This window comes from Brachyistius frenatus, unplaced genomic scaffold (genome assembly GCF_029030835.1).
Source record: "Brachyistius frenatus isolate BFR_SWC_R1_liver_20210118 unplaced genomic scaffold, ASM2903083v1 Contig_239, whole genome shotgun sequence".
Taxonomy (NCBI): Eukaryota; Metazoa; Chordata; class Actinopteri; family Embiotocidae; genus Brachyistius; species Brachyistius frenatus.
Window position 1 is genome coordinate 252,759 of NW_027210838.1, and position 27,487 is coordinate 280,245.

At 44.3% G+C, this 27,487-nt stretch overlaps 1 protein-coding gene across 7 annotated transcripts in view; it reads right to left on the bottom strand.

The window, feature by feature from the left end:
* satb1b (SATB homeobox 1b) overlaps positions 1–27,487 on the bottom strand; it is a 94,012-nt gene that overhangs the window by 55,445 nt on the left and 11,080 nt on the right. For 3 of the 7 annotated variants that reach the window (XM_069720389.1, XM_069720388.1, XM_069720382.1), the window contains exon 1: positions 6,328–6,671. The gene's annotated coding sequence lies outside the window, so the exon portion shown is untranslated. Of the gene's footprint in view, positions 1–6,327; positions 6,672–27,487 lie in introns of those variants that run through there. The other 4 variants (XM_069720387.1, XM_069720386.1, XM_069720385.1 and 1 more) reach the window with 2 other exon arrangements.

Sequence of the window (27,487 nt, forward strand, 5' to 3'; positions counted from 1 at the left end):
GAGTTCACTACAACAAACACACCACGCGTCCATCTTTTGGTTTCTAACCCTTTTTTCTTTTTTTCCACCTCCGCGCACGAGACGCGAAGAATCGCCTCATCGCTTGTTACCGAGGTGCGGCTCGGATAAACCAAATATTCCCCCCGATAAAGACGACGTCCTCCGAATCGAATTAGTTTCGTGCGGCTATCAATTACCAGAATAAAAACAACCCCCCCCTCCTCCCCCTGCCCCCCCCAAAAAAAAGGAAAGGTGGTTTTATTTATTTTACATTTCTCGTGTGTCCGCGCTTTGGGTGTGGGAGGAGGCAGAAAAAAGAAAAAAAAAAAGAAGAAGGGGTGGAGGGGGGGGAAGGAAACGGGGGTGGGGGGGGGGGCATGTAATGAACCGAGAGTCTGCTCCTAAGTGCTTAATTGTTTTATAATCACATGAAGCCGACAGAAATAGAAGCGGAGCAAGTGGTCTCCACCTCAGGTCTGCTGACAGGAAGGCCTCGCCGAGGACCAACGCCGAGACGCGTCTTCACATCGTGATGTCAGAAAAAGGCGTTGACACCCCCCCCCCCCCCCCTCTCGTTTCCTCACGTTGTAAACGCACTGTACGCAACTCACAACTCCCACGGAGATGCTCGCCACACACACACACACACACACACACACACACACACACACACACACACACACACACGTACATCCGCTCCACATGTCTGCGTCTGACAAAAGGCCTCCAGGTTTCTCGGGCCTTTGAACCTGAACCTCCGGCTGCTCCGGTGCCTCCAGGTCTACATCGGGCGTAATTACCACTAAAGCCACGCCGGGCCGGGCCGGGCCGGGTCGGGTCGAGCCTAGTTGTCGGTCCTGAATCTGTATCTCCCCCCTCCTCCCCTCCTCTCTCTCTCGCTCTCCTTTATCAAATTATAAAACCAATTAGTCACCGAACAATCAACAGGCAGCAAGGCGCTTTTTTTTTGTGGTTGTTTTTCTTTTTAAAGAAATGACTTTACGGCCACCGGACCTTCGCTCGTCACATGACCCGAATAATCAAACTCTAATTTCTGCCTCGTGGATCACAACAAATAAAGAATTAATGGAGTTAGAAAGACAGGGGTGTTTGTGTGTGTAAGAGATACTGAAGATGGCTCTGTGAGAGAGGACGGGCTGCTGACGGGGGCGAGAAAGGTGGTGGCGTCCCGCTGAGGGTTTCTCTCCTGCTGCAGGCAGGTAGTGAACGGCAACAATACCCCCGGCCCTGTGTGCGCGCGTGTGTGTGTGTGTGTGTGTGTGTGTGTGTGTGTGTGTGTGTGTGTGTGTGTGTGAGACGTGACGGGACGGCGTGACCAGCCTCGGTGTGCAGACGAAGGCAAAGATGGAGCGTAAACGGTGTTAATATCGAACGGCTCCGGCAGGAGAAGTGTCGAACAAGAGGGAACAGACTTAAGGATGCGCTTCTTTATCTACATATTTTTTCTTTGCATATTTAATCCCTTGTCAAAGGAGGCATCATCCATCCCCTGACTAACAAAACAGTCGATAAGGCAACTGTCTGTGTGTGTGTGTGTGTGTGTGTGTGTGTGTGTGTGTGTGTGTGTGTGTGTGTGTGTGTGTGTGTGTGTGTGTGTGTGTGTGTGTGTGTGTGTGTGTGTGTGTGTGTGTGTGTGTGTGTGTGTGTGTAGAAATGGTTTCATTGGGGTATGTGGGTGGGTATTAACAACCTGATCTTAGCGGGATGCGCTTTTCCTCTAAATCGCTCTTCTTCTTTTTTTTTTCTTTTTTTTTTTCCGTCCTCTGAACAAAAAGGATTCAGAAAAACCTACACAGATCGGATAAAGACAAGCATCGGAATAAAACACAATGAGGGTGTTTTTCTTTTTTCTTTTTTTTTTCCTCCAGAGAGGAAAGAGAAAAAAAAAACAACCCAAACATACGATGAGACCTGTAATAATGTGATTTGAATCGTGACAACTCGAATGTGCGCGCATCCTTTAAATTGTATTTGTTACAGCGGCATGAAGCATGATAAATAACAAGAACAAGAACAACAAGAAAATTAAGAGGACGGATGTCATTCTGTAAAAGCGTGACAAAACCGACACGACGGACTTTGGGTTTCTTTTTTTTCTTTTTTTTTTATCTCCCGAGGAGGACACGCCAAACACATTCAGGACCCGGGAAAAAAACAACAACAACAAAAAAAAACAACAACAACAATGTGACGCTTTTATCGCTAAGCCAGAGGAATCTGGATCAACAGTATGCAAAGCATATGCCAAAATAAATGCTGTCTAAAACATGCTGGGACAAACATAACCCCCCCTCCACCCTCCTCACACCCTTCACACCCCCCCCCATAACTCCCCTCGTTTTTAGTTTTTTTTTCATCTTTTGTGTGGAGAACTTTTCCAGATAATGACAAAATGAGCTGTAAAAGTCATCTGAATCACACACTGAGCATGCAGCCAGGGTGGTACGTCTAGATGGGGGGGCAGTAGGGTAAGGGAGGGGGAGGGAGGGGGGAGGAATGCAGCAGTAATTATTAACTCACCAACCTTTTTTTTTTTTTCACAAACTAGTTGCAACATGTCAAAAAATAAAATAAAAACATATCACGGAGAATCATTGTTATCTCTCTCTCTCTCCTCTATTAGCAATCACAACAGAGATATTTCATCTGGAGGAGGGGGGGTGGAGGAGGTGGGGGGGGGACTAAAGGAGAAAGGAATCCCCAAAAGAGCCCCCCCCCCTCCGAAAAAAAAGCCCCGAGACAGGCCTCTTATTTACTGGCGACAGTCTAATAAATACATTTGCTGGCAGCTAAACAGGTATTTACTCTGCTCCCCTACCACAGGTATAATTTCACTGTTTGCTGAGCTGTTATTTTGCTGCAGCGATAATTATCGAGGCGGTAAAGAAAGAGGGCGATTAATGGTTTTAGCAGAGATGTCAGTCGAGGCTCTAAAAACTCCCAGCGAGGGCACCGCATCTTCATTTTTGCAGCGATGTTTTTTTTTTTAATTTTTGGGTGGTGTCGGAGCGACGACAAACTTTTTCCTCCTCCCCCGGACAGTTTACTTTTATTTATTTATTTTTTAAATGAACTCAAAGCGAAAGATTCGGACGATTGTTGAATTTAGAGGAAGCGAAGCGATTGAAGCGATTGAAGCGATTTCTCGGGGTCATTTCGGAGCAGGTCGAGCTGCAGAGGCAACAACAACGGCAGAAAGAGAAATCAGGGCCCGCCGCTCTCTCGACTAATTGGTCTCTCAGGTGTCACGGAGAGGGGAGGAGAGGGTGGGGGGGGAGACAAACTTCGCCGTCGACTCCCACCTGACGGACGAGCTGCTCATCGGAGAGACAGTTCAGCCCGGGCGAGGAGCCGGACGAGTTTTCAGAGGCTTCGACCAGGCGGCGTGCACAAAAGTCCTGCAGCCGACAGTTACAAGGAGGCTTCATCAGAGATTTCAAGGTAAAACAAAAAAAAACAACACAGCAGCACAGTCAACCCCCCCCCTCCTTCCTCCTCCTCGCGATTTCCTGCCATCACATTACTACAGTACAGTAAACGCAGCGTGCGGCATGTTTCGATTAGTCGTAATGAAAACAAAAGTTAAGCTCTGAGGTTTTTCTTGGGTGTGTGTGGGGGGGGTGTTAGGCGGGCGGGGGGGGGGGGAGAGTGCATCAAGGTTGAACCTCTGAGTTTGAAGAAGAAGAAGAAGAAGAAAAAGAAAAAGGTAGAGGAGGTGGAAAAAACGCAGAGGTGTTTTCCCACGATCGGCTTTTTTCTTAATAGTAAAAAAAAAAAAAAAAAAAAAAAAAAAAAAAAAAACAGCCTAAAAATAAAATCACAGTCGGGGTTATCGTAAGAGCCGGAGAGACACGACACAACATATTCAGGGGATTTAATTACGCACTAAGAAGCTGTGACACATGTTTAGGGCTTTTTTGCTGCTGGATGTGTGTGTGTGTGTGTGTGTGTGTGTGTGTGTGTGTGTGTGTGTGTGTGTGTGTGTGTGTGTGTGTGTGTGTGTGTGTGTGTGTGTGTGTGTGTGTGTGTGTGTGTGACCTGTCAGTCGCGCGCGAGCGGCCGTCTTTCTGATTCTTATCACGTCCTACCAAACAAGTTCTGTTTTGGCCAAAACACGATGATAGTCGATAACGAGGACACGCCGAGTTCTTTCTGCGCCACTCTTTCACAACCGCGAACTGATAAGAGGAAAAAGAAAAAGAAAAAAGAAACAGAAAAGAGGCTCAAGAGTCGTGGAGTAATACCGAGAAGTTTTTTGTTTGCCGTTGGGGACGGCCTTTCTTCTTCTTCTTCTAACTTTACAAGAAAGAGACACATGGCAGAGCCGAGATAAGAAACACAACTAAACTAAAAAGGGCTTTTTGTGTCACTCGCTGACCAGATCAACCACAGCGCACCTTTAAGTCGCAGAGCGGGTTTTTTTTTTTTTAAATTTAAAGCGTGTTAGCGGGGCAGAAGTCAACTGGTTGCATCTTGCTTTTGCAGCCTGCTCTTTTGTTTCCCCGTCGTGCACGAGGTGTCACGATTGACCTCGAAATGGCAGCGTGAGCCAAAAAAAAAAAAAAAAAGGGAAGCAAGAACAACAAAAGAAAAAAAAAAAAAGAAAAAAATAAAAAGCCCACAACAACGGTGAAGAATCGTGAAACGACCGCGGGACGCGAAGCGGCGGCAGATTAGAGAACTGAATCATTTCCGGACACTTTTAAAAGTTCTGAAATGCATAAAAACTTCTAATCCGATTTCTTATTTTTATTTTTTGCACCGAATGAACGAACATAAATCTGCACGATACGTCGACACGCCGGGCTTTTTTTTTACACGCACGAGCGTATCCGTGCTGATGTATAAATAATCTGAAATAGCGGCGGCTCTGCGTGCTCGCCATGTGAAATGTCAGCTCTTCTTCTAAAAAGGTGCAAGAGTGTGAAACCTTTTAAAAAAAACAACAACCAAAAAAACTGTCAACCACAGAAGCCCACGTACTTTCTTTTTGTATTTTTTTTTTTTTAAAGATGGCAATACATCTTCTCATAACTGCTCTATGTCTCACACACGCACGCACACGCGCACACACACACACACACACACACAAGTCAGATTGTACCTGAAATTACTTAATCAGCACTGTGGTGAACAAACCAACCAGCATGACTGTAGCCTCTCCGTGTGTGTGTGTGTGTGTGTGTGTGTGTGTGTGTGTGTGTGTGTGTGTGTGTGTGTGTGTGTGTGTGTGTGTGTGTGTGTGTGTGTGTGTGTGTGTGAGATCACATCCATCTGACTGCTTCACGTCAAAGAAACAAGGCGATAAATTCATGAACTGTTTTGTTTCCACCGTTTATTTCCATTTATTTCTTTTTTTTTTTGGAGAGTTTCACATGAAGCGGTTTCCGCAAGCCGTAAAAACAAAAAAAAGTTGTCGAAGCAAAGTCGACAGGTAAATGAAACGGTATGAGTAAACGGAGAGAGGGTGAATGAAGTGGCTCTAATGGCCCCCCAAAAAAAAAAAGTAGTTAAAAAAAAACAAGGAGATGGGCTGCAATAGATTTCAGCATCTCTAACAGACAACGTCAGCTGTTCCATCGCAGCTCTGATTTGTCAACACACACCAGGAAGACTTTATAAAAAAAAAAATTAAAAAAAGGAGGTAAAAGGCCTGTTTTAAATTAAAAAAAAAAAAAAAAACAGGTGACAAGCTGAATTATTTTATTTATGATCTTTTCATAATTTGAAAGGAAAGTAATAAAGTTCATTCATGTAAATAAAAAGAAAAGAAAAAGCTCCTGCCATCATCAGGTCAGCATGCAGCATCACTTGGAGCTGCGCGCTGAATAAGTTGTTAAATGAATTAGAGGGAGATGGGTGCACTTAACCCCGGCGAATATCACGAGTGCTTTGCTTATTTGTGCAGAAATGACACGAGCCCATTTATGACACACACACACACACACACACGCGCGCGCGCGCGCGCGCACAAAAAGAAAGAAAGAAAGTTGTGACTGCGTGCGTTTAGATTGAAGCTTTAAAGCAATTACGTTCATCGTGCGTATTTTATTTATTTGTCTTGATGAAATATTTAAAATCCTCGCAGCCACTTTGGGGTCTTTGTGGCTTTTAAGTGATTTGGAGGAAAAAAAAAAAAAAGAAATAAAGAAATAAAAATGTGCTTTTAATTCATTAGACGCGCGCGTCGTTCCCAGGAGACGTTGAACGAGAGATGCAATAAAATCATGACATTTCAAACATACGCAGAGAGACAGAGAGAAGGGAGACGAGAGAGACGCGAGATGACTCGGTGAGGGACCGTACCTTTAAAGTCAGCAGTCGCCGGACCTCTTGTCTTCCATCAAAAGTTGAAACAACCTCTTGTCACTGCTCCACGGCGAGAGATCCAAAAAATACGGGCGACTTGCTCTGCGGGATGAGGGGGACAACAAAACAACAAGAAAAAAGTCTTTTCAAAAAGTCAAAAGTCCTGCGGATGATGATGAGGAAGGAGGAAAAGGAGGACAGGAGGAAAGGAGGGGGTCGTCTCGGTTTTTTAGTAAAACAACCGCACCGGCAAGAAGGGGAAGGTCGGAGTCGAAGTTGTGTGGGGGGGGAAGAAAAGAAAAAAAAGAAGAGCGCACGCACAACCACGGCGGGGATCGCGGGGGGGGAAAAAAAGCGCAAGAGAAACGCGGAGCGAACCGTGCGCTGCGGGTAGCGGGGGTGAAGTGGGAGAGGAGAGTGGCGGCATGCGAGAGAGGAAGGGCTGGCTTTGAGAGGGTGGCAGGTAAATGAACCGCCCCTCCCCGTTTTCTGATGCTCAAATCGATGATTTGCCAGCTGTGGCGCAGCTTGTCTCATTGCCCCACTTTGGTTTTTTACAGCCGCTCCTCTCCGACGCGCCGCTCTCCGGGGACGGAGAGGGGGGAGAGAGAGAGAGACACGGAGAGAGAGGAGTCACTGCCAGGAGGGCTCTCACACTCATTCATTTTCATATTTACACGCCACATGTTTGCATGTCAAGAAGAAGGAGAAGAAGAAGAGGAAGAAGAAGAGGAAGAAAGAGGGGGTGGGGGGGGGGGGAGTCTGGTAAATAGTCGATCGCGCGCAGCGTCGGGCGCGTTTTCGCTCGGAATAAGAGTCGAAGCCGGTTGTTTTAACAGCGGAGGGCAACCTGCCAGCTCTGCTCCCCGCACACCTGAGCGGAATATGAAACCACAAGCCGGTTGTTTGGCTGCTCGCAGGCTCGTTATACATCCCGTGGCTCTGATACCGGCATAAAAAATAAAAAAAAAGAAGAAGAAGAAAGAAGCTGTTTATTAAAGCAGATGGGTTTGATTTGATTGATATATCTTAGAAAAAGAATTTAAAAAAAACAAAAAACTTTTCAAGAATAATGAAGTTTGAAGAATGCTCGTTGAAAAGAAAGGACATGTTAATGTCCACGCTGCAGTCTGTTCTCGCTTCTTTTTTTTCTTGCGTTTGCCGAAAGCTATTTTTTTCCAATTAATTTCGCCAATTTAAACAAGGCTTTTAGTGGGAAATAATTATTATTCCGACTATTCGGCAGTGAACATTTTTAATGCATCATTACTGAACCAGACTCACTTTTATTTTATCAGAGCAAGCTGTTGCTTTTTTTGTTTGTTTGTTTGTTTGTTTGTTTGTTTGTTTGTCTATCTCTCTCTCTCTCTCCCCTGCAACTTAGTTTAAGTCCGGACATCATCATCATCATCATCATTACACACAAATACAAACAGTCTCTCATTCCGGGCCTGTAGACCAAAAAAAAAAATTATAAATTAAAATTAAAAATCAACGCTAAAAGAAATGCAAATTTGTGACCAAAAAAAAAAAAAAAAAAATCGAGGTGGAAAGCAGAATAATTAGATTTTTCTTGGACATTTTTAAGAACACAGCCTGAAGCTGAAGGAGCCGAGGCACAGAGGACAGTGGCAGATAAGGGGAGGGGTGGAAGGAAGCCTTTAATTCTCACCCTCACGTGTCTAAATGTATTTGTGTCATTATAATTGATTTTTTAAATTTTGTAAATTTTTTTATAGCTGCAACTATATTGACTGCTGTGTAAAAAAAAGTACAGAAATTATGAGTCTTTTTTGGGGGGGGGGTAATATATTTTGGCTGACGCAGTCTGAAATTAAGAGTTAAAGTAAATGAAATGGAATGAAGAGCACGTTCAGAGACTCATTCCTGTTTTCATATCTTAACGTGTTGCACGTTTCCTACGATACCATTTTTTTTAAATCAGAAAAAAAAAGGATAAAATAGATTCATGCGTGACTGGTTTTTTTTCTGTCTGAATTGTGCGTGTGTGTGTGTGTGCGTGTGTGTGTGTGTGTGTGTGTGCGTGTGTGTGTGTGTGTGTGCGTGAGAGTTTCTCCTGCACATGTGGATACACACAGCACATGAACCCGTAGTGTGTGTTTGCAGTGTGATGGAGGTTTGCGTGCACATTTATATGTGTGTGGTGCATCTGAACTTTTGTGCACCTCTTACATTTGTACACGCTTGTGTGCACGCTTGTGTGTGTGTGTGTGTGTGTGTGTGTGTGTTAGAGATGATTGACAGTTTGCATCTGCACACAGGCTAACTGGCACTGGCAGGTGTGCACGGAGCCCACAGGTAACGCAGCTGTTTGCTCACAATACGAATGTGTTTTCTTTTTTCTTTTGCCCGATTTAGCATAACAACACGGCCACCCATTTACATTTACGCTTAATTTACGCATCGTATTGAAAATAGAATTAGTGTGGAGGAAGAAAAGAAGAAGAAGAAGAAGAAGAAGAAGGAGGAGGAAGAAAAAAAGAGCAAAGAGGAAAAACCCAACAGAAGGTGAGAGACAAAGGAAAAAGATTTTAGGTCTGGGAAGAAAAAAAGATCCTGAAGAATTCTCTTGCTCGTCCACAGCGAGCGGATTTCGAATGCGGGAGGACCGGAGTCCTTTATCGTAAGCTGCTACGTACAAATACTTCTCAGAAAAAGTTCATTTGTTGTGGTTTTGGAGACTCCACAAAAAGTTTCATTATGAAGCCATCTGATGAGATCTGCATTTAAAAAAAAAAAAAAAAAAAGACACACAATCTCTGCATATGATTCTGAGCAGCTCTCTCCTGGGAGATCGAATGGGAATCGAAGAAAAAGAAAAAAAAAGTTACAGTAAAGACATTCAAATGTGCTTTCTGCATAATTATAAATTCATGCTAACTTGGGGATGTTTTCATCATTACGGACAACAGCTGGTGATTTCAATGCAGCCTCTGTTTTATCCAACAATTCATGTTGCTGCTTACCCCCCCACCCCACCCCTCACTCACCCTAAAAAAAAAAAAAAAAAAAAAAAAGAAGCCCCACATGTGCTGCAGTTGTGACTTTAACCACAAGGGGGATCAGTGAGTCAAAGAGCAAGCAGGAGGACAGGAGAGGAGCAGCTGAGGACAGCTGATGATGACCTGTTCTTTCAAAAAGTCTGGCTTTCTTGTTTCGTTTTTTTTACACTTTGGGTTTTAATATGTTGCCATCCGCCAACATCTCAGATAATAAAAAATAAAATGAAATAAAAAAGCAGCCAACCATGACCTTCGCATGGAAACGCGTTATTAGTGCGGCGGCGACGTGTGAGAGCCGTGGATGCGTTCCAACACGTTAATGCAGAAAATGGTTAATGTGCGTCTACGTTGCGGCGGCGTAAAGAGGCTAAAGCACAAGGAAAGAAAAAAAAAAGAAAAGGGAGAACCGAAATGTGTGTGAAGTGTAAACAAATCAAAGCAGACCTTGAGCGGAGACGTTTCAGTCGTCTAACACTTTTCTTTCTTTCTTTTTTTCCTCTGAAAACAATAAACAGCACTTGGAAAATTACAAGGGTTGTACACCCCAGAATTAATCTTTCCAACCCATAACTAAATAGAGAGACTGTTGCCTCTCCATCAAGTGGGTATATTTTAATTACAGGCTATTGACTACTGAAAGTAATTTGTCTCAGAAAGATGCCCAAGAGCTAGAAGACAGACGTCTCGTCTAAATCTGGAATGCTCAGACACTTTTCTTTTCTTTTTTCTTTTTCGCTCTGGTTTTTGTGGTTCGGTTTTGCAACTTTCTTCAGTGGCTTCTGGTATAATTGCTCACCTTTTGAAAGATTAACAGGGAATTCCTGAGAAGACACTGCGAGCGCTGGATATCCAGATTTTTTTTTTTTTTTTTCCTCCCTTCTCGGGATCACCTCGGCAGAAACTGACACCAAACTGAAGTGTGGATTTCCTTTTTTTCTTCCTTCTTTCCCTCTCAGACTCTCTTTGAGTTTTTTTTTTTTTTTTAAACAGGAGTACTTCACAAAGCTCACCCATCAAATGAAACACTATTAATCCTCATTTGCGTGCCGCCGAGGAGGACGGCGGAGATGAGAGCCAATCAGAACAATAAAAGCCGACCCGCGGCGGCGACTCCAAAGGCGCGCACGCCTCCAGCTGTTAATGGGATGTCAGTCAGCTGGGCGAAAGGAAAAAAGACCAAAAAAAAAACCAGCCCCGAAGAATAATTAGTGTCTGGCGTGAACTCTCCCGTCAGCTGTGGCGGCTTAATGTCACTTTAGTACATTACAGCGTGCGGCGAACGTCGGCTGAGCGCGGGCGGCAGCTGCCCAGATGTTAAAGACGACTCTGTCTGAGAGCGGAAACGTTTCTTCACGTATACGGACGTGTTTTCTGCAACACGATCGAGATCAGCTGTCAGCCACGCTGTGATTTCTTCTCCCTTCGGAGTCCTATTAACGAGACGACACGAAAGTTCACAACGTGGATTATTTTTAGATTCTTTCGTACCATCAGGCAGATCAACGAGGATTTTTTTTTAACATTTTTTTTTTTATCTTTCTCATAAAACCTTGTAGCTTCACGTCATATGGTGTAAAATAAGACTTCATTGATCCCCAGGAGGGAAGCTATCATAGGAGAATTAGAATTTTGATCAAAGGTATCAGCTGTTTCCTTAGAGGGAATCAAAATCAGCCAAAAGTCATTTTATTTGGGCAGCAATTGTTGCCTTAATCTAGTGGTTTGTCTTCACTGGATTCATTTTACTCTGAACCCAACAGGTCCTACAAATTGAATGACAAAACACACGCCTACGACTTGATTCATGTCAGAGAATGATGACGGTTAAAAATCGATTGAATTGTCTGATGTTTTGTGGAGCCAACCATCCACACCAACCTCCTCCCTAAACGGACTTTTTCACCTGACTTCCTCTCGTCATAATCAAACCGACCTCTACAGGTGACTTCGGCGAAGGCAGTATTGTTTTGGAGCACTTTGCTGTCACTTTCCTCGGGAGGAAAGTTTCTCCTTCGATGATGTAACCTTCTGGCCTTCATCCAATCCCAGACAATTTCACGGATTTCTGTAGTTGGTGGAGTTGTTGTGTTTTCAGATGTGGTTGAAAATGAGAAGACTTAATAAGGTCGTTAAAAAAAAGGACTCAAGATAATTCATCCAATCAATGAATCAAAGATTAGCGAAGAGTGAAAACGAGACTAGGTCAAAGCCTGGTATACGGCCGGACGGTGCGTGAAACGCTGGAGGGCTTTTAAGTTGAAAGGAGGCCTTTTAAACTGAAATTAATACAGGAAGTCGCAGCAATCGGCCGACCAATGGTGCAACTTCATCTCTTGGTCATTCAGTCACTCGGTGAGAGACATTTGTGTTTATGCGAGGTGAAAAAGCTCAGACACGGAAAAAAACTTACGAGATTTAAATCTGTCGCTCCCCTGGTGCAGCAATACAGCACTTCCTGTTTTCCTACAACAGCTGAAACGCTCCTTAGAAGTCCGGTTTCCACCTGCGATTCTCCACCAAAGTGTCAGAACGACGACCCTTCCCTTGTTTCCCAACAATGACAACACGGCTTCTCCCGGCAAGAAAAGAAAAGAGGAGCTATCGCTGCACTTTTCAGGTGGTTTGCATTCGAAATGTTTCCCGTCAGAAGGTCCCAGTGGAACCTCTGTGTTGACAGTCTGACCCTGGGGGACCAATTCGAGGGTGACACAACCCTGTTAGAGTCTTCTTCGTGCCGTTCTTGCTCCTCTTATACTTTCTCTTGATAATGCTTCTCTACGTTTACCTTCCGCAGTTTTACTCGTAACGGAGTGTTTCTACAATGTCGTATTAGTACTTTTATATAATATAACTAAATGCTGCTGACATCACGCGTTTTGTGTAAATTCGCAGTGAAATTTTTAAACCAGACGTATAAAAAACCGACTTCATCCTGTCTGTCAGGGGAGCAACCAGACAGCAGGTGTTAAGAGAACTTCTGGAAAAAAATAAATAGAAAAAGGGTTCATTAAAACCGTCAGTATGTTGCAGCAAAGCAGTCGTTTTCTATACGTGTTAATATTACAGATTATTTATGTCGTGGCGTCAGAAAGGAAAGAAAGAGTTTCTAGAAGGAGGCTGCTGCAAAGGAACGTTTATGTTCAACACTCTACTGGTGTCCGTTCGTCCATCCATCCGTCCATCCATCCATCCATCCATCCATCCATCCATCCATCCATCCATCCATCCATCCATCCGTCCGTCCATCCATCCATCCATCCATCCATCCATCCATCCATCTATCCATCCAACTATCCATCCAACTATCCATCCATCCATCCATCCATCTATCCATCCATCCATCCATCCAACTATCCATCCATCCATCCATCTATCCATCCATCCATCCATCCATCCATCCATCCATCCATCCATCCATCCATCCATCTATCCATCCATCCATCCATCCATCCATCCATCCATCCATCCATCCATCCATCCATCCATCCAACCAACTATCCATCCATCCATCCATCTATCCATCCATCCATCCATCCATCCATCTATCCATCCATCCATCCATCCATCCATCCATCCATCCATCCATCCATCCATCCAACCAACTATCCATCCATCCATCCATCTATCCATCCATCCATCCAACTATCCATCCATCCATCCATCCATCCAACTATCCATCCATCCATCCATCCATCCATCCATCCATCCATCCATCCAACTATCCATCCATCCAACTATCCATCCATCCATCCATCCATCCATCCATCCATCCATCCATCCATCCATCCATCCATCCATCCGTCCATCCGTCCATCCATCCAACTATCCATCCATCCATCCATCCATCCATCCATCCATCCATCCATCCAACTATCCATCCATCCATCCATCCATCCATCCATCCATCCATCCATCCGTCCATCCGTCCATCCATCCAACTATCCATCCATCCATCCATCCATCCATCCATCCATCCATCCATCCATCCATCCAACTATCCATCCATCCATCCATCCATCCATCCATCCATCCATCCATCCGTCCATCCATCCATCTATCCATCCATCCATCCATCCAGTCGCGTCGGAGCTGAAGCGACTACTGGGGCCTCGGTGTTTGACATGCATCTCGACGCGGCGCCGCCCGTCCCAGCGAACCCCCCCCCCCGTCCCCCACTCCATCTCCTATCTCCTAGAGAGTCTATTAGCTGTGCTTAATTAAACAAATGTGATTAGACTGATCCAAACTCACACAACTGGAATCCCCGGTAAAGGAGTCGACCACGAGAGGCGGCTGCCGAGAGAAACGGAGACGGAGAGTGAGAGTGGAGTCACGCATGGCTCGGCTTTATTAATAGCGCCTATTACACACTAACGCGCAGCAGAGCGAGCTGCGGCGTTAACGTGTGAGTAAATGTGTGCGACGTTTTCAGGTCCACTTCTGAAGTTTCTCAATCACCGTCGAGAGAGAGAGAGAGAAAAAAAAAGAAGAAGAACCTTGTGGCGACGGGTCGGGGTAAGAACTATTAACACGTTGATTACCGGTAATTTAACGCGAAAAGCACGTGGGCGGGATTTAAGCCACGGCTGTCTGCTCGTAACCGGCTGGAAACGTTCACTAACTTGTAAAAAAAGATGAATCACTTGACAGAGACGTGAAAATAAAAAGATGAGGGCGAGAGAGAGAGGGAAAGTGAAGTAACTCCATGTGCTAATATACTTTAAGGGGGGATTTGAACTCTGAGTCATTTCAATTCACCATCAAGCTGTTTTCTGCCAAAGAAATACGACTTGCTACTCAGCGAGAGTTAAGGACAGAAGTCGCAGCAAAGACGCAGACTTTTCAGAAACTCAGTTAAAAGTTTGAACTCTCGCTGCCCTCCGCCTCTCCTGAATTCGATTGTCCGCTCATTACTCAAACACGGAGAGCCTCAGACAGTGCAGTTTAAAAAGAAAAAGAAAAACAGCGGTCCGTCTATGTCTGCCGAGCCGCTGCAGGTAATGCGGCCCTTGATATGTTATTGGGTCACCGGCCAATTCAAACTAATGAGGCTCTCAATGGTTTTTTACAACAAAAAAAAAGTTTAGGTTTAAATATAAATAAATAGTTCACCGAGTTTGGTTCAATTAAATCTAACTGTAAATCCAGAGAACCTGAATCCTGTCATTGTCCGCGGTATTAACAGCGTTTTACACGGATCAGTGGCTGCTTACGTCAATCAATTTCAAACGGATCGTCCCGTATCGACATGCAGACGCGGTTCTTTAAAAACCCAGAACGATCTTAAAAAAATGTGTATCCGATGTGTCAATCAAACCACGACGCTTCCCGAACACTGAACAATTACTGCGAAAGGTTGAATAATAAAGTCTTTGCAATTTGCTGCGATGTCACGATATTTTGGCGGAAAACGAATGCATTGTAATAGAAACACACAAAAAACACAAAACAACAAAAGCTAGTCTGTTGCGTTTCTTTCAAAACTGTTTTTTAGTTGCATATAAATGTAATTTGTAGGGGAACTCATGATCTGTGTTACTTTCCAATGTTTAACGTCTGAATCGTTGCATGATAACACGTATTTTAGCTGTCGAGTGAATATTTAACATCACTTTTATGTAAAACATTAAAAATCAGCTTCACTATTGGTTTTGATATAACAGCCTGCTTTTAGTTTCTTCTGTGTGAAATGAAATAAACATACTGAGAAGCGGTAGAACGTCTGACCGTAGTCATTGTGAACTTTGTGTTGTGGTTGAAAGGAAAGCTCAACAAATGTACAGTAACAGTAAGTAGTAGCGGGGCTGAGTGAGGGGTCAACTGTGCTTTCTCTTCAACTCCCCACTGTAGATGTCATGTGATCATAGAAACCACTGAAACAACAAGAAAATGACCCCAAAAATCTGCAAGAGTACTCTGAATAATAATAATAATACACCTTTTCACCAGCAGTGAAAATCAATTAAAGCAAAATACTCGACATCAACCATGTCATACTGCTTTATCTTAAGCTACGTGACCGGGTGATATAATTAGAGGAGGTGGAGAGCAGTAACGAAGCATGAATCTGCCATATTGACTGGATATCAGACATCAGGTATCAGACTTTAGCCTTTAAATCCAAGTATCTGCACCACTGGACACTTGTTAGATAACCTGTGAGCTTCTCTGAGAGACTCAAATGTGCCGATCTAAGCATATATTGAAAATATGTCACCGATAAAAACATGCCTTAATTTGTGTACGCTGGTAAAATGACAAATATTTAGACTTTGTTTGGTAAAAAAAAAAAAAAAACCAAACAGATCTTCTAAGTTGCTCCCCACAAAGTAAAGATGACGGCGAGGAGACGCCGACATCTGTGACATCGATGAAGACGCACGAAGGACGGACGGACGGACGGACGGACGTTGTTTACGTTGCTTTGTTTTGTTCGAGGAAACCACGTCAAGATATCCCACATAATTATATAGGGAAGATTGGCATGACGTAACCATGGCAACACGTGGGCACCGAGGCACACCGGTGTTGATGTGAAAAGGAAAAGTGTGTGTGTGTGGAGGGAGTGTACTTCACAAACACAGCTGAAGTTAAGCATTAAAGCAACGGCGGAAAGTAATTTAGTAAATTTACTCGAGGACTGTACTTAAGTACAATTATTGGTTTATCAAATAATTACCCGTAGAGTATTTACATTTGCTTCTACTTCCTTTCTCCTCCGAGAGCTACTTTTTCACAAACATTTATTCACATAGCTGAGCTCAACCCAAAACCAGCTGAATAAGCTTCTTTTATGTGAACTATAATAGCGAATGTGATTCTCTTCGTTAAATTCAACAGCAGCGTGTGTGAGAGCCTCCGCTGTGTTTTTGCAGGCACGTTGGCAGGTCGCGCTAGTTAATGTCCTCTGATCTCTGCGTGTCAGTCACCGTTCTTTCGGACAGGTAAAAAATAAATAAATAAATCAATAAAAAACTTTATTTGAAGTCATATTCCAGTAATTTATATTCGATAAAAGACCCCTCAGCTGAAGTATATTTTTCTGACGGTGCTTCAGTAAGATTTTGAATACGAAACTTCTACCTCTAATTGAGTATTGATACTTTGACTTAAGTAAAATACTGAATACTCTTTTCCACCTCTGACGGCGTGGATAAATATGTTCGACGCACGTTTGCTGGAAAAAGGTTTAAATTACACAAATGACTCCAAATGCTGGTTGACGATGCGACCGTGGACACAAGGAACACGTTCTGCCGCGCTGCGTCGATTTCACCGGCGTGACCGAAACCGTTTTTGTGTTTATGCAAAAAAAAAATTTTTTTTTAAAAACGCGTCTTCGCTGGTGAGAAAAATTTGCATAAACAAATCTATTCATTGTAATTTTTAACGTTTACTCAACGTGAGACCGTTGAAAAGTTCCAACCACGTTTCCTCACGCCGACCGCATTCGAATTAGCTTTGGTGGGAAAAACTCTTTCTCCCGGTTGTTCTCATTAACGTGGAACATACAGGCTGGTTATCTTTTAAGGGGGCTATATCTGTACTCCACCATTTATCCAGACCTCCGATGCCATTTTGCACTACATCCATCACATCACCATTAAGAATTGGAATGCCTTTAAGCCTCTTATGCACATCTTCCTTTTAGACACCGTGGCTTTTTTGATACCACTGCAACCAGAGGAATCTCTAATTCTGCATAATTTTTCGAAGCAAAGCATCGGCTAACCTAATTGTGTGCCTAATGTCTGTTGCTATACACGCAAAGACACAGCGGGTTGGATGAGGTTAAGGATTGGTGATGAAGTTATAAAGGCGCCTTTGCAAGAAAAAAAAAAATTTGCGTCCAATTTAACACACACTGTTAAAGTGAATAAATTGACCTACAAGCACAGATTTACACCGAATGGGACTGGATAAAGTGCAGCGACTACCAGATTAAAAAAACCACAATGGAAGTCAACGGAAAAGAGCGTTCAAACACGTCTAACCCGAACACAACAAAGGGTTTAAGGATCAATTCAACAAAATCACACAAATGGTCCTTTAAATTATGTTTTCTTTTAGGTCATAGCTGTCATGCTCATAACAATGGAGGTGAATGGAATTTAGTTGAAGTGTTTTCAGTATTGACGACGTAAAAAGCACCAAAATCCGTCGACCTCACCCAAAAATTTGAGCAGTTTGAATCAGCTAAAAAAAATTCAGACCTCACGTCAGTAATTTCAATTCAGCTCCAAAAACACTTTCTGCTGTGTTTCCCTTAAAGAAACTACATAAGTTTTATTCAACATTTAAATAGGTTTTATTCAACATTTAAGTAGGTTTTATTTGACATTTCCATCCTGGTAAATTCCCACGACTTTCATACTCCGTCGCCGTAACACAAACTTTCCTGCACGCCTCATCGAAATAAGAAATAATTCTGATAAAATCATCATCAGGTTTATTTTCTCAGACAAAAACTAGAAGCGCAACTTCTGTTAATAGTTTTAAGAATCAGCTCAATTCTTACGTTTATAATCTTGTTTATAAGTAATTTCACCTTTTTTTTTACTGGTTTAATTAATACTTCTTTCTGCTTTTATGAAAGTCGTATGTATTTTTATTTATTGCTAACTTGTCTCACTGAAAGCACCTTAAGTTGCTTTTCATGTACAAAAGGTGCCATCCAAATAAAGTTTATTAGTGTTATTACTATTACTATTATTACTATGACTTTTCACATGCGTGTTTCTCTTGAGCAACGCTTGAAGATCGTCATCCGAAAAAAAAAAATCTCTCCAAGCCGTGGAGTGTTTGTCTTCCAGCGCTACTCCATCGTTTAAGTGTACGTGGAAGTGTCACCGGATCGTCGTCCATCAATCCGGAGACGTCTCCGCACGCCGCGACGCATCACTTCGTTCCCAACGACGAACCTCTAATCCAGCTCGCGCTCTCCAAGTTGCCTTTGACAGCAGCTTAGCCACCCTGCCGTGCAGAGGAACACAGCGGGCGTGGAGAGGAGCCCCTCAGGGGTGAGATATCCTAAGTCACCCCCCTCCCCCTCCACCACCACCACCACCACCGCCGCCGCCGCCACCACCTCCCCGGTCGCCCCCGGTGACAGTGACAGAAGTCTGTAATTGCCACCTCGTCAGACGGCTTCATTAAGACGAGCATTGTCTGCGCAGCTGAAACGGCGGCGGACGGGGAAGGAGGCGCGAGCCGAGGAGAGCTGAGAGCCCACAATGCAATTACCGCGTCGCCGTGACAGGTGGGGCCTCCAATCCTCTGCGTCGGTGGGGCCCTGATGCATGTTGGGGAGCCGCGGCGGGGCTCGCATCATTTTTCACCCCCCCCCCCCCCGACCCTCTACCTCCCCCCGACTCCACCCCCCCCCCCACCTCTGTCATTAGTTGGTAATGATTGGATTATTTTGCAGATGAATCCCCGTATATGTCTTGCTCACAAACATTTCCTGCTCATATTAATCACAACCATCAAGGCAGTGCTAGTCGGAGCGAATTAAAAAAACAACACGTCTCCATTAAAAAAATTGCCGTAATCCTTCATCAGCGTGCTTTTAACCCTTCGATGAGGTTGGGGGGGGGGGGGTGTTGGTGGCGTGTGCCGTCTTTTAATTAACGTCTCTGACATCACGACAGGCCTTATAAATGATAAAAAAGCAGATCACCGACAGTGTTTAAGGTTTTATAACACATTAGGAGTAGGAAGCATTTATACAGACATAAAAGAACAACAAGGAGGTTCACGCCTCCTCTGTTGCTCCGCATCTCCGAGACATCTCTTCACATCTGACAGCGCATAATTCACACGCAGTGGCGCTGAGGGGATCATGTGACCAACGGGGGGGGGGGGGTGAAGACAAGCACTGCTGCTGTTGAGCTCATCCATATAGCCTAGTTAGCGCTTGTCTGCCGTGTCATTTTTCCAATCTCGGTCTTTTTAGTATTAAATATTCCTGCGTTTTGTGACTCAATGTCATCGATGTCAACAAATGTCCGATGAGATGAAAAACTTTTTATTTTATTTTATTTTTTTTTATATTATATTATAACGTCCACTAAAACATGTCGAGACATACTGAAGCATCACGGCGCGTCCAAAATCTTATTTTTGCGAGTTTAACAGCAGATAATGAGCGCGGAGTAAAACGCATGCTTCCAAAAAGGAATTACGTACGTTCCGCATGAAAATGATCTTTAAATAACAGCAAAATACTGAAACTACCGACTTAAAAATCTGGTTTTTGTCGCGTCGGTCGCTTCCCGCTGCCTCAAGACGCGACTACGATCTACCTGGTAAATTAAAAGTACACCTCGGAGGAAATGTGCCGACGAGGCACCCGACCGAAACTCACTGTTTCACCAACAGGGGACATGGGGACAACTTTTCTATGTGTTTTTTTTTGCGGATGTCCCCCCCCCCCCCCCCCCTTTGAGTAACAAAAGATATCTGGAAACACACAGATTACATTCGCTGCCTTTGTACTGGAGTGGAGGCCAAAAATTCACGAGTCAGCTACTTCCAAATCCACGCGAAACAGAACCGACACGGTTACGTACCACGAGGGAGAAACATCTTTTCATGTAATGAAATTACCCTTAAATTATTTCTACATCAATTGTTTGTTTTTAATTTGAGTGTTTTAGCCCTTGAATTTGATTTCGATGAAGGACACCTTGTTATTTCTTGCTACGAGTCGGAGCCGATGTGCTGAAAGCCGCCTGACATCGCTCTCGTTCAGTCGGTCCACCCTTCAGCGAAAAACAACAACAACAAAAAAACAAAAAAAAACGCATTCCTTTCATCCATCGAAATTCCACATGATTGAAATTGCCCTCGGTGAAAACATATCATAGCCATCCACAGCTCTTGGGACGGCTCCCGCCGGGCGGCTCGGCCCATGCCAAGCCGTCTGGGGTTGGCCGAGAGCCTCCAGGGAGGCCGGGGCTTATGTCTCCACGGGCCAGTAAGCCTAGAGGCCCCCCGTAGGAAACGTAGCAAATCAAGGGTGCACCTTGGCAATCGTGGGCCCCTCCCCTCCTCCTCCCCCACCACCACCACCACCCCTCCTCCCCTTAGCCCTAGGACTGCCATAGCTAAAAGAAGGCTAATGGTGGCCAACTGTGCAGCCAGTGGGTCTGGGGTGTTGGGGAAGCGTGTCTGTAGGTTCATCTGGATTGGCGTCGATAAGGATGTGCGCTCTTCGTCCTCTGCCTATCACTACCCTGCACGGGGTGGGAGCCGAGTGTGACGCGTTTATGTGTGTGTGTGTGTGTGTGTGTGTGTGTGTGTGTGTGTGTGTGTGTGTGTGTGTGTGTGTGTGTGTGTGTGTGTGTGTGTGTGTGCAGCGGTGGCACAATCATGAGGGACTGGCAGACCATCTCCAGGATGCCAGCAGTGACTGATGCCACACCAGACATTCCTTTCAGAGGAAAAAAAGAACGGCGGCGTGGTCAGCCACCATGCCAAGCTTTCCACGGGCCCTCAGGACACCCTCCTCCCCCTTCCTCCCACCTTCCTCCCCTCCTCCCCCTTCGCTCCATCCTTTAAGCAAAGACCGTGGCAGTGATGGCATGAGCTTTTTCCAACGGATGTGTTGGGGAAACAAACAAAAGTGAGGAGATGCTCTTGTTTCTCAACTTTTTCTGATTCTCTTTGCTGCAGTTTTGCTTTTATTTCTTTCTTTCTTTTAATCGGACTTTGATCAAACAAATTATGTCACACGCCGACCGAAGATTTCCAGGAGCACTTAAACGGTTTTAAAAGCCACTTTGATTATTCAAGATTCACCCTTGTATTTTTGTAGTGCTGCTAATGAATTCCAGGACTCATTTCGTGGTGTAATCTCATTTACCGGACACACACACTCCAACTGTTTGGGGCCGATTACGGTTGTGACTTTAGTGACATAACGTATTCAGAGAGCTGCACAATCAGGGATTCGATTATCTCCTCCGCTGATGTCTTTAAGAAGAACCTCGTCCGCCGGTTGGCTTTAAGATGAATCTTGAAACGTACGCGTGCCGTCGAGAGTTTAAAAGTGTTAAATCAGGGCAGATTATTTTTGAACGCATTGCACCAGAGATCAAGTATGTTGCATTTAAAATGAAATGTAATAAAATTAAGCTTTCATGAAAGGACCTTCAACATCCAGCAGCTATGCAAAACCGTAGAAATCAAAGCTTTTGCAATTTATAGTGTTTACACTTTGAACTCTGCTCTCGCCACCTCAAAAGCCTCGACGATTTATTCCGGCGTCTCTCCTGTTGTTGGTTCTCGTTGTGCTTCGCAGCACCAAAATCTCCACTTCCTGTTAGCTCCGCTAGCGGTAGCGTAGATTCCGTGGAAAAAAATGACGTCGTCATTGAGAGCGACGCAAGAAATCCGATATGAGCGAGCAGAGCGAAGAAAATCCCATTTTGAATCGCATTTCAAACAACCTGCAAATGTGGTCAGGATCTGCTTCAGCAAAAATTGCATTTCATTTGTTTTCTCGCTGTCCAGACTTTCAAAAAAAAAATCAATCCGGATAATACGACAAGAAACGGATTTGTGCCGACGGTCTGAAGGAGAACTTAGCTGATGAAAATGTGCTTTTCCTTTTTTATGATTCATTTTGGGGGAAATCCATTGTTGAATGTGGGGCGGGTGGGGGGAGGGGGTTTCAAGTCTTTTTAATAATCTATATCTCTCGACTGACAACCCTCGTGCGGCTGCACTTCATCCGGACTTCTTTTTTTATCCACAAAAACAGCAGAACCAAAGAACTAATGAACACTTTTTCGGCTTCGTTCTTCTTTTCATCTGTTCACCAGAAAAGTACAAAATTTGCAAACAGCACAAGCTATCATGAGCCCCCCCCCCCTCCCGGTACTCCCCGCTGCTGTCAGACGAGCCTCTCCATCATGTATCGCAGATTATTTGCCGAGGTTAGAGGGGTTTTCAATCGCCAGAGCCCCCTCGCGCTCCGCCAGGGCTTAAGTGATGACACAGAATGATTATAGCACAGTTAAATACCTGGTCTAATGAGCCAATTAGCCCTATTGACATCCGTGGCTGTCTCAGAGGTGGAGCGAGTACCACGTACATGCTCCTTTAATCAGAACCGATAACACCATTTAGCCTTCAAACGCTAATCCTGACTCGCAGGCTCTCTCTGGAATCCACTGTGATTTCTCTGTGCTCACGCTGAGAAACTTCACGCCTGATTCATTTTCAATTCCACTCTTCGTGCACAGTTGTAACTTCGCTGTGGTGTTGCAGCCATTATGACTGGTGAGTTTTGATATGATTTCTTTTTTGGGGTGGGGTGGGAGGGGCGAGGTGGAGAGGGTATTTCTGCACAGAAGATTTTTTTGCACTTTTTTTTTTCTTTGGGTTGCTCTTGCAGCGTACCACCTCCTGACATTTAAACCCAGTTATTTATTTTTATTTAAAAAGCGTTTCGAAGGTGTAAAAAAAAAAAAAAAAAAAAAAGACAAAAGCAGAGAGCGGGGGAAAAACGTTATTTTCGGTTGGATTTCAGTTTGATGGTCTACAAAAAACGAAACCGGAAAGAAAACAGAAGCGATACCGAGCACTTCAGGTAAATTCAGATCATTTCATTAAAACGGGCGCCACATGAAAGAGACCGAGAGGCAAAGTTTTAGCCATGGGGTACTCGTTGAGTCACAAACGGAGCGAGTGTTTATGATATCATTCACATTACTGTAAGCATTGTGTCACCACCGTGAGAATATATCTCAATGTGTGCTTATGAAACCGTTTCTTCTCTCTGGTGCTGTTTGTTGCTCCGGTTCATTTAAAAAAAAAAAAAAAAAGTGTGAAAAAAATCAGTTTGTCCAAAGACGAGTACCAAAAAAAAAAAAAAAATCCTGCTCTGCCTTTTACAGAAGTTTACCTGAAAAGATTTAAATGTCATATTCGAGGAAACGCGCTGTTTTTTTTTTTTTTTTATGTATTGAGCGCACACAGGATGCAAAAGACCGAGTGAACTTCAGCTTGATATGGAATAAACACAACAGCCTGTTGTGGTCGGAGCGAAGCGAGAAAAAGAGGAACGGCGAAGGTGACAGCCTGACTGTCTGCTTCACGTCTTCACGTCTGACTAACTAACATCAAGGCCGGTTTGAGGTGAACACACACACACACACACACACACACACACACACACACACACACACACACACACACACACACACACACACACACACACACACGCATTACAATCCCACCTACTTCCAAGCAAAACGCACAAAACTAAACACACACACACACACACACACACACACACACACACACACACACACACACACACACACACACACACACACACACACACACACACACCAACTGCACAAATCTCACCACACCATCAATTCTCTTTAAAAAATACACAAAACTTGCACGAGTCTCACAATTGTTCACCTTCGTACTTCTTGACTTTTCACTGAAATAACGCGACTCTTCGACACAAAGACGTCCTTCGACCAGCTGCGCCGTCCTTCGCTTTCCAAGTTACTTCACTTTCCCCAAAAACATATTTTCGATTGACAAAAATGTGTTTTTTAAACAGTCCCAAATGTCCTCAGAGACCGTCCACACTTCTCCTTCTCCAGAAACAGCCTCATAGTACAAACATGCATGTTTCAAACAGTTTTTCGCTTTCTGAAAATATCCAAAAGACTTCCAGACTTTTCAAAAACGTCCTCACTTTAAAAAAAAAAAAAAAAGCGCAAAAAGTTTTGTGCTTTCAAACAAAATACTGAATTTTTTAATATATACTCTTCGAGAAAAAAAAAAAAAAAAAAGTCCTCTCTTTCACTTTTCCAAAATGTCAAGATCACTTTTTTCAAAAGTACCTTCACGTTTCCAGGAATGTCCTCCCACTGAAACAAAGTCTAGATCTCGTCTCAATTTGGCCCCCGTAAAGACAGAAGTACCAGAACACACACACACACACCAGTTTAAAAAAAATAAATAAATCATGTTTCATCATATTTCATGAGTCTCTCTGGTCCCGATCCGTTTGTCAGTAAAAATCTGGTGTCCAGATGGTGAAAGGAGGGAGACATCAGACTAGTCGTCCCCAAAAGAAGCGATCGGCGGAGCCGCGTACAGTCGGGCGTGAATCTCTTATCCGCCGCCGTCCCCGCGGACCGGCGAGAAGTGTCTACCGGGCCACGTCTGCCTGCTTCTCCAAGTGGCCACGGGGGAGTGCCAATTAGCAGTTCCCATGGAGAGGCGCTGTGGCCCTAATAAGAGACGGAGGGAGAAGGAGAATCAATTAAACCTGCGCTGACCCCCCGGAAACAACACAGAGGGGAGGAGGGGGAGGAGGAGAGGGGGATGTAGGTGGAGGGAGGAGGGGGGGGATTCGTCTTCGCGCAACCCTTCAAAATGAGACGGCGATATGATATGATGGTGGGAAATCAAGCTTCTTCCAGTGTCAAAAAAAAAGAAAGAAGGTTTATCAGTGGAAGGGAAGACCGGCTCTCATCCCAACCCGGCAATACACCCGTCAGTCCACTAGAGGGGGCACCGTGTCACGTTGAGGCACCCCAGAACCACGTGGTGAGGGTTTACAACAAGCTCCTGCTTTTTGGTTAAAAATCATCCAATGTATATAAAAGTGGACGTAGCTGAAAAGGTGAGAGGGCGGAGGTGCCTTAGAGTGCAATACCACAGAGTGACGCTAGGGGCTGGCTCCCAAAAAGAATCGGCCACAGTGGACTCCTTCTTTCTCTCATGAAATACAAAGAAAATATATGTTTTCCTCAAGTCATGATGGTGTCATTCGCTAAAGTCGCTCCTTTTTATCAGTTTTCCGGCGGTCTATCTGAAAATAATCCCGTCATTAATTAGATATTCGGCTTGAAAAAGTGCCATGTTTGGGCGGGGGAGGGGGGCGGGGGTCTGTTTGTTTGACAGGCCTGCGGCGCAGTCGGAGATTGAGTCGAGTCGAGTCGAGATGGCGACGGCCAAAATACCGAACTGGAGGCTTCAGGAGTGCAGTTCACCAACCAATCAACAGGTGGCGCCACGGTCCAGGTTTTTATAACCAAGCTGTAACTCTCAAACAGCTCTTCCAAGGTCTTCCAGAAAGTCAGGACAAAGACAAAACGTCCTCAGAAATATTCAAACTGGTCACAAGTACACACACACAAAAAAAAAGGCAAACTGCTTAACTTTCACAATCAAATATATTTCCTCACTTTTTCCCCCCAAAAAAGAAAAAAAAATGCATCTTTAAGATAAGGAAGTTGTTGATTAATAGCTGAAACGTGTAAGCAAATGCACATTTGACTTCTTTTTTTGTTTAGTTTTTAAGACTTTGTAGGTTTACTTGAACGTGTTTATATCCTAAAAAATATTCCTGAAGAACAAACAGTTTCAGAGGTTTCCCATAAAGTCGCTGGAATTTCAAAACATCACCGATAGCAACACTTCTGAGACGGTTATCTGCTCCAGACGTCGACGGCCGGCTCAAAAGCTTTTGTTTGTTGGTAAAAACAAACAAACAAAAAAAAAAACGTCGGATGTGAAGGAAGTTGACGTACGAGGGAGGGGGGGGGGGAACTGGGAGATATGCAATGCATTGTGGGTAGCTTCCTCTCGTTTATGTGTCGGGGAGTTGTCGAACAAAGACGTGGAGGCGAAGCGGCGCAGCACACCTCAGGAGGGAGGCGAGGATAATGAAAAGTTTGATTATCCGAGTTGCACTCTTGTTTTTCCAACAGTAATTCATAGCAGAAATTAAATTCTGCATACAGTTCTCTTAATTTGACTTTAATTAAACAATACTCTATAAATGGTGCTTTCAATGACCAAATGTTCCCCCACGTAGCCACGCGGAGGTCCCCAGCCATTAAGGCTGATATAAAAGTTGATCCCCCGGGTAGGGGGGGGGAGGGAGGGAGGGAGGGGGAAAGGGGGAGAGGGAAGGAGTGGAGTCTGATTTGTGAGACTGACAGCTGATGACTTCAAAAAGTTAATTAACTTTTCAATTAGGACGGCGTCTGACATTGCAGTTGTTTGTCTGCTGTTCGAGCAGCTCGGGGGAGAAACGTGTAACAGACCGACGCACTCCGGCGTCTTTGAGCACCTGAATGACGGTTTGAAATGTCGGCGCGTCGTTGCCGTGGATTATTACCGATTTATCGCTTTTGCATCTCCTTATAAATTAGCTGCCATCGTCACGTTTTGGAGGACTTAAGTCGGCGTGATGTCAGATTTCACCTCCGTAAATATCTACCAGTTTATTTTGGTGCATTTTAAAAGCAGCTGAAATACTGTAAACGCTTGCTGCTGTAGAATCTGTAGATATTTATCTAAATCTAGAAATATTTATCCGCCGTGACGGCAACCAAAAAGCCTTGATAGTGAGTTTTACGTGAAATGGTGTAAGTTTGTGACGTTTTGAACTCTTTTTGTCTCGATGCTTTTTACTTGTCGCGTAAGTCACTTTGAATTCCCTCGTTTTTTGAAACGTTTCCCACAAATAAACTCGCAGCCGTGTTACACTATCCATCATTTACATGACAGTTAATTAACTTTCTGACACGTACGTTAATAAACACTTAACAAATGTCGGTTTGAAGCAGCGTGTGTGTGTGTGAGCGTTTACTGTACATTGTTCTTTAGTCACGTCAAAAGTCCCAAACTAGTTATCCATAACGAAAACAAAAAGTAACGTTTGTTTTTGTTTTTTTGTTTGCCGCGCGGGGGTCAGAGGTCGCGCAGAATCTGTCCGATGATTATTGACAAGCAGATGTTATAAAATAATTTATGGTAATGCAATCATAATAAATGGGGGGCTTTGTGCAGCCGGGCTGACGAGTGGAAGAGGAAGAGGAGGAGGAGGAGGAGGAGGAGGAGGAGGAGGAGAAAGTTTTACGTGAGAAGCAGAAAGAGAGAGAGAGAGAGGGGAGGTGGTGGTGGGGTGGTGGGGGGTGGGGGGGATTTACACCAAGCTGCTGCTGAGTTGCATTACAGCTTTTGGAAAATGATGCAAACAAATACGTACATACATTGAGAGCATGTGGAGGTGGAGGTTGGGGTTGGAGGTGGGGTCGGAGGTGGGGTCGGGGGGAGGTCGGGGGGGAGGGGGGTGGGGTGGGGTT